We start from the raw sequence: 8,200 nt of genomic DNA, 5'->3' as shown, positions 1-8,200 counted from the left end.
ATAAATAATTAATTTTGTTTTTTAATAAGGATTTCCTTTTAAATTTTTTATTAATAATCCGGTCAAATATGTTCGCCATTAATAAGATATCGTTTTCAATGGATTTATATTTTTCGTATACACGCAATTCGTACCTTATAACTTTTCTTTTTCTTTTTTTTGTCTATCTCTCTCTTCCTCTCTCTCTCTCTCTCTCTCTCTCTCTCAGTACTAAATTTTACCGTATTTATTATATTTTATTTAAAAAAAAATTTTTTTTAATCATAATTTCATTTTCATCATCTTTTGTTTCACAAAAAAAAAGTTTTGTTTTCCTCTCTAAATCAATTAAAAAATTTTTCTTTTTTTGTGAAAATAATATTTAAACATTGTTTGTTTGTTTTTTGTTTGTTAGTGACGTATTTAAATCGATCATTTAAATTTTAACGAGTTTAAAAGAAAAAAAAAATCAATAATAAACAAAAATTCTTCTTTCACGTATATAATAATAATATTAAAAAAAAAAAATTTTTGTCGTTTGTTTGTTGTCAGTCAAAAATAACAAACAAACAAACGAAACAAACTTTTTTTTTTTTAAAATTTATTGTGTTATTTAATTAAAAACGAAAAAAAAAAAGTTACAAATAAGGTTATGTATATTTATTACATTTAAAAAAAAAATAAATTTTATTTATTAAAACGATGTTGTTGTCGAGTCACAAAAAAAAAAAAAATAGATTCTGGTTTTTTTAATAATTTTTTATTTTATTATTTGTAATGAAGGTGGGGAGGGGGCAGAGGGTGCGGAAGAGGGTAGGGAAGAAGAGGGGAAGAGAGAGAGAGGGGGAAACAATTTATATTATTTTCTCGCTATATTATTAAGAAAAAAAAAACACATACGAACAAATTTTTATTTATTTATTTATTTATTTAAATAAGTGTAAAAGAAAAAACTGGGTTTATTTATTAAACATTTAACACTTATTAATAATATATAAATTATTTATTTATTTATGTATATGTATGTAAACATATAAAAATGAAATTTTTTTAAAAACATTTTCTTTTTTAAAAAAAGTCTCCATTTTTTTTTTTTTGTTATATAAAAGTAAAAAAAAAAACAAAATTTTATATAAAAAAAAAAATTTCATTGAGTTATTATATAGAAGATATACTGATAATATTATATAATATATATAAAAAAAAAAGTCTGTTAAGGAAGAATAAAAAAAAAAAAAAAAAAAAAAAAGAAACCTGAGATTACATCCAGTTTTTTCTCTCTCTCTTTCTTTCTCTTTCTCTCTCTAATTTAAACCATTTTCCCGGAGCAAAAAGGAAAAGTGCTAAAATCCGATGAAACACGAAGTTTTTTATTCGGGAAATTTCGGGTTTTCTGAGGATTGCGGACTGCAACGGGACTATCGGGCGTGATCAGTCTCGGTTTTATTATCGGAATACCTAAAATTCTCTCTCTTGCTTTTTTTTCATTATTATTATTATTATTATTATTATTATTATTATTATTTTCCCTTCTTCTTCGATTTTTTTTTTTTAATTTTTTTTAAAAATAGTTTATTATTATTATTATTTCATAATTTTGTGAATTTACGCGATACGTATTAAATTCGTCGTTTGTTTATTTTATTTTATTTTATTTTTATTTTTTCCTCGTTTGTTTGTTTGTTTGTTAACAATTTACGTGTCCGACGACGACGACGGCGGTTGTGTGCGTGTTTGTTGTGTGTGTGCGTATCTAAATATGTACCCGCGTATCTCACGTTTACGTTTGACAGTAAAAGTGTTATCACTTAAATGTTATTAAAAACGCGAACGTTATCACGTTTTTTTCTTTTTTTTTTTTTAAATAAAAAATTTTATTTATTACTTAGAAATAAATATTAAATATCATAAGTTATCATCAGTAATTTAGTGTTTAATATTAATATTAATAACAATAATAATAAATCAACGAATATTTTCATTACGAATGATTGATTAGGTTTGTCAAAATTTCGAAATAAATAAATGATAAGGAAATTTATTTTAAATAAGTTTAAATTTTTACAGAAACATAAAATAAAATGATTGGTGGGAGGTGTGAGAGGGTGGGAATGGAGGAGGGGAAAAGGTGGTAAAAAAAGGGGGGAAAATATCATTATTATTATAAATATATTCGTGTTGTGCTTGCCATACGTCTTTTAATTTTTCATTTTTTCATTATTATTATTATTATTTCATTTTTTTTCTAGAATTTTCGTTAGAGGTTTTGATAAAAGTTATGATTACGTCACGAATTCATAACAGAATAATTTTTTTTTTTTCGAAAGGTTTCGAATTCGAGACAAATTACAAAAAAAAGTCATTTTTTATTAAAAAAAAACTCGACGTAATTAAAAATATATATAATTAATAATAATAATAATAATAATAATAATAATAATAATTATAATGAAAAAAAAATCGTTTTTGTAACGCGATTTTAACATTTTTTTTATTAAATTGAAAATAATAATAATAATAATAATATTGAAATTATTCAATTTTTTTTTTTTTTTTTGAAGGGTTTGAGGCGGTAGAAATTTTTTTTTTTTTTTAACAGAAATTAAATCTCGAATGCAATTGTCTTCTCTCTCTCTCTCTTTTAGTTAAATATATATGAAATAATATTAAAAAAAAAAAGAAAGAAGAAGAAAATTTTGTAGTCCAGGAGCTTAAATTTCCAGTGCTTGGATTTTGTTAGAATCCAGATTATCCTTTTGTCAAATTACATAATAAAATATCACATCCAATTTAAATTTTCTTTTTTTTTTTCTAAATTTTCATTAAAATTTTCCAAAAGTTTTTTTTTTTTTTTTTTTATTATTACTCTTATTTATTTACATAAGCGAGTAATTTATTTAAAAAAAAAAAATTAATTTTTCCAAAAATCCGACGGGAAAATGTTTTTTTTTTGGCGCGAAAATTTATTTAAAATTTTCTTATTGATTGATGGATTAAAATAATAAAAATAATTTTTCCAGATTTTTTTCTTCTTAAATTTTTTTTTTCCCGGATGGTATGGGACGGGACAAAGGGAGGGATGTGGAGGGGATGATTTTTAATTTTCCACGAATCAATAATAATAATGATAATTTAAATAATTATAAGAAACAAAACGTTATCGATAACAATAAAAATTTTTATTTATTTATTTTTTTTTTTGGGGGGGATTATTTTTTACAGATATTTCTTTTTTTTTTTTACCATTTCCGGTTTGTCAACGACGTCATTTATAATTAAGTTTATAAATATTATAAAAATGATAACGGTTTTATCATTATCGATCGATTTGAACTTTATTAACGAAAAAAATTATAAAAATAATACGATGTATCGATGATGGATGGATAAATAAACGAATCGTCATGTTTATTATAAAAAACATTTTATTATTATTATTATTTGTTGATGATGTTGTTATTAACAACGACAAAATGATTTTTATAAATAAATAAGTAATAAATAAATAAATAATAATAAAAAAAATCGTTTGATGTATGTATGACGGTACATACATAGAAATAATTATTATTATAAATAAAAATGGGGTTAATGTTTCAAACATTTTTACCAGTTATTATATTTATTTTGACGAGGGTGACTTGTTCAGCGACAGACGACACACTTAAAATTAAGGGTAAGTATTAGCATTTTTTTTTTGTTACAACCCCTTTTGTTCAGCTTTTCGGTTTTAAAAAAAGAGCAAAATTATTAATAATTTATTAAATTTTTTTTTTACCTCTCAGAAAAACAAAAAAAATTTATCATTATTATTATTATTATTATTTACTTAAATGAATAATTTGTAGTAAAAAGTTTTTTTTTTTTAAAAGAGAGAATTGAATCATCTATTGACCTTTTAACCTCCTCGGGGGGTCGTCGTTTTGTTCATACAACTTCAAGTTTTTAGTTTTCATTATTATTTATTCTTTTAAAAAAAAAAATTTTTAAGCAAAACTTTTGAGAGTTTTAAGATGGTGTGCTTTTGTTCAGAATATCGTTCTTTCATATTTAATACCTAAGAAAAACAATGGAAGAACACAAACACACGCACGCACACGCACACGCACACAACCTAAATAATTTTGAATGATTAATTTTATTAAATTTTTTTTTTTTAATAATAATAATAATAAAATAAATTTAATAACATGAAGAAATGATTTTTGTTTTTATTTAAATATTTGTTTTTATTTCTAAAAGACATTTTTTAATTATAATAAAACTCATAAACTCATATATTTTGTTTTTGTTTAAACAAATTAAAATTTAATATTTAACAACATTATTATTATTATTATTATTATTATTATTACTCTCTTTTGATGATTGTATATATACATAAGTGGGTGTGTATGTAAAAGCATTTCTTTTCAAGTTATTATTATTATTATTTTAATAAACTTTCTATTAAAAACGTAACATACATATGTATATAAACATTACATAAAAGAAAATAAAGTAAAAAAGTTAAGATAAAATCCAATAAAAAAAAATAAGAAGAAAGAAAGAAAAGAAAAAAAAAGAAAGAAAAAGAAAAAGAAAAGAAAATGACGAGCCAATAATCTGAGTTAAATGACTTGAAAATTTTTTTTTTTTTTTTTTTTTTAACGGTGTCACTTTGGAACTTTTAGACTAAACATGAACAATCTTCTTCTTCTTCTTCTTCTTCATCTTCATCTTCTTCTTCTTCATCTTCTACTTCTTTTTCTTCTTCATTTTCTTATTACAATTTTTTTTTTTTTGTAAAGTCGAAAATAATTTTATTTTATTTTATTTTATTTTTTTTTTCCCCCTCGGTTTCTCAAAGTTAATTTTAACCTTTGAAATGTCACTCCCAATGGAAAACAATCAAAGGTAAACATTCGCGTTTATTATATATATAAAATAAATAAAAGGAGAAAAATTTTTTCAAAACGAGTTGTTACCCAATAAGTGGTCGAATTTCCTTTTTTTCCACTCCTCGAGTTTTCATTTTCAAATGATTTTCTTCTTGATGATGATGATGATGATAATAAACTTCATTTTATTGTCTTTCTCTTTCTCTCTCTTTTCCCTTTTATTATTATTATTATTATTATTATTTAATTTTCAACATTTTAAAATAATTTCAATTCTTTTCTTTTTTTTTTTATATAAAATATTCGTTTGCCAAGTTTTTGTTTAAAAAGTTTAATTAAAATATCATTTATAGAAAATTTTTTTTTTTTTTTTTTTTTTCTTCAACATACATATATAATTTCCAATGTTAATTTTCTTCGGGAAAACAAGTCATGATGAAAAAATAAAAAAAAAAAATGGCTTCCAACTTTCACCGCCCGCCATCATCATTTTTTTTAAAAAAAAAAAACTGTTGGCGATAAATTTCTAATAAAATTTGCATAGTAAATTTTTCTTTTTTTTTTTTTTAGGCCACGAAATCGGTTCTTTTTTATTTTTTATATAAAAAAAAAAAAAAAAATTAAAGTAATTTGTCACGTGACTTGAATACATAATTTTTTTTTATGCTATAAAACTATTAAATTAAAAAAAAAAAAAAAAAAGAAAAGTTTTTCGTAATGTTCGAAAAGAAAATATTTAACGCACACACAAAAATTTTTTTTTTCTTGTTTTTTTGGGGGGGGTTTTCCCCCATCGTAATGATAAAATTTTGATAACGTAAAAAGAAAATGACGTCATTATTAATATCGATAAGAACGCGATGGTTGGTTGTTAATTTTTTTTTTTTTTAAATTTGGTAATTAACAAAATTTTTAAAATTAATTTTATTATTATTTTTTTTCACCCTTAATCCTAGGATAATTAAACATATAAATAATAATAATAATATTTTGCATTTACACGCACTCACGCACGCACACGCCCGAAGCTGAAAAATGATAACGTTGATAAAAAAAAATTTTTTTTTTTTTTTTTTTTTTGTCTGACCGTTGCAAAATTTTTCTCTTTCTTTTAATCAACTTTTTAATTTAATAAAAAAGGAAAAAAGGAAAAAAAGGAAAAAAAGGAAAAAAATTTTTTTTTATCATCGAGTCACGAATTTTTTTTTTTTTTTTTTTTTTCAGCATCCGAATTAAGCTGAATCTGTCATTTATTAAATAAAATTTTTAAATTTTTATCTTGTTGTTGTTGTATTAGAAAAATCTTTTAGCAATTCGTCTGTTGGGGATGGGGGTGAAGGGGGAGGGTTTTTATCTTCGTTTTACGAATGTGAAGCGTAAAAGGGTTAATATCGTGTGATAAAAGGTCAAAGGTGCGATACCGGTCTTTACTTTACACCTATTAACAAGTTAGTTTCAATCGTATAATTTTCAATTTTCCGACGTTTCTGGAAAATTTATTTTTGATAGAAATGAGCCAATTTTCCACAGAAGATAAAACACAAAGTTTACCTCGTGTTTTCACCCATTCGTCCATTTTTTTTTCTTTTTTCGAATACTCGTTTTCGAAAATTCCTTTACGATGTTTTCATTCAAAACATACACGTGGAAAAAGAAAAAACCGGATTTAAAGAAAAACTGGAAAACACGATTACAAACTTTTCTTTTCTTTTTTTTTTGGTTTTCTCTGTTTTAAAAAAAAAAAAAATTGCCATGTCGAAAATTCTAACAACTACAAACCACAAATGTCGGTTTTTTTTTATTTCGGCATAAATTTTATCTTAAAAAAAGTGGGAGGGGGCAGTCGGGGGGTAAGGGATGGGAACATTAGAATTTTTTTTTTTTTTGCTGTTTCGACAGTTTAAATTTTTGCGACCATTTGGTTCAAACAAAACCGCTTTTTTTCTTTTCTTTTTCATTACTCTCGATTTAATAATAATAATAATAATAATCATTATCATCATCGTCCGACATCATTTTATTGTATGAAAATAATAATAATTTTTTTTCATCACAATGGATTATTATTATTATCATTATAAAATTTACGTTAAACGTTTATAATAATAAAATAAAAAAAAATTATATAAAAGTCGATTATGAAATTTTCTTTAACAAAAAAAATCATTTAAAGGCTTTGCCAAAATATTATTATGTCACCCTAGGGAAATTAAAAACGTCACACAGTAGTGAGGAAAATGAACAGAAAAGAAAACCCTTTTTTTTTTTTTTTTAAAAGAACTCATATTGGTTACTACTACCACTACTAGCAGAAGTAATAATATTAAAAAATAAAATGGCTAACATTTAAAATATAAAAAAAAGAGTGAGAAAATTGGTTATAAAAAAAAAAAAAAACTAGGACACCTTGGCTGTGTGTGTATGTGTGCTCCAGCATCCCTAGGGTGTTTTAACTTAGGGGTGATAAAACAAGGAGGGTTTTTTTTTTTAAAGGGGTTAATACGAATAAGCGAGAATAAAAAAAGGAAAAAAAAAAGGCAAAAATAATCACCACATGTGGCAAAAACTGAGGTCATTGAGATTTTCCGAGGAAAATATCAAAGTTTTAAATCTTTTTTTTTTTTTTTCACGGATTCCCTTTCTGGCATCGGGAACGAGGAGTCGTTTATTTTATTTCTTCCTTTTTTTTTTTTTAAATAATTTATTTATTTAAAACAAAACAAAATTTTTATTTTTTTATTTAATTAAATTTAAGGTGGTGGTTAATAATAAAACCAGATTGAATTATTTCACGGTTAAAGTACTCATTTACGTTTTTGGTTTTTAAGACGGGCTAATCCCATTGAGAAAATGATGTTTGTGTTTTTTTACCCTAGAAAAGAGATGAGATTATGTCGAAAAGGGGTAGAAGGAAGTCTGATGATGATGATGATGATGATGACTAAAAACTTTTTAGTGTTGAAATAAAGTTGATATTTTCACTCTGTCAACCATTAGCCTTAAAAAAAAGATTTTCTCTCCAAGTTTTTCCATAATTAAAAATAATTAAAAGTGTGTTACTAAGGTTCATCTCATGAGATTTATATTAAACATGTACCACATGTAATATTCAAACATAATTTTAAACAACTCTATCAATAAATTTTCTTAGTTTATATTTTAAAAAAAGAAAAACTTTTTACAAGGGGGTTAAAGTAAAATTATTAGTTGGAAAGGATATGAAATAATTTTCTTTTCTTATTTTTTTTTTAATGAAAAACTTTTAAGAATTTAGAAAATTAATTGAGTAAATAATTAACAAAACTCATTGATTTTATTTTTGTCAAATTAAATTGTGTAAA

The sequence above is a fragment of the Pediculus humanus genome, genomic scaffold (genome assembly GCF_000006295.1).
Source record: "Pediculus humanus corporis 1103172107613 genomic scaffold, whole genome shotgun sequence".
In the NCBI taxonomy this organism is placed as follows: Eukaryota; Metazoa; Arthropoda; class Insecta; order Psocodea; family Pediculidae; genus Pediculus; species Pediculus humanus.
Note: the sequence above shows the minus strand (reverse complement) of the source record.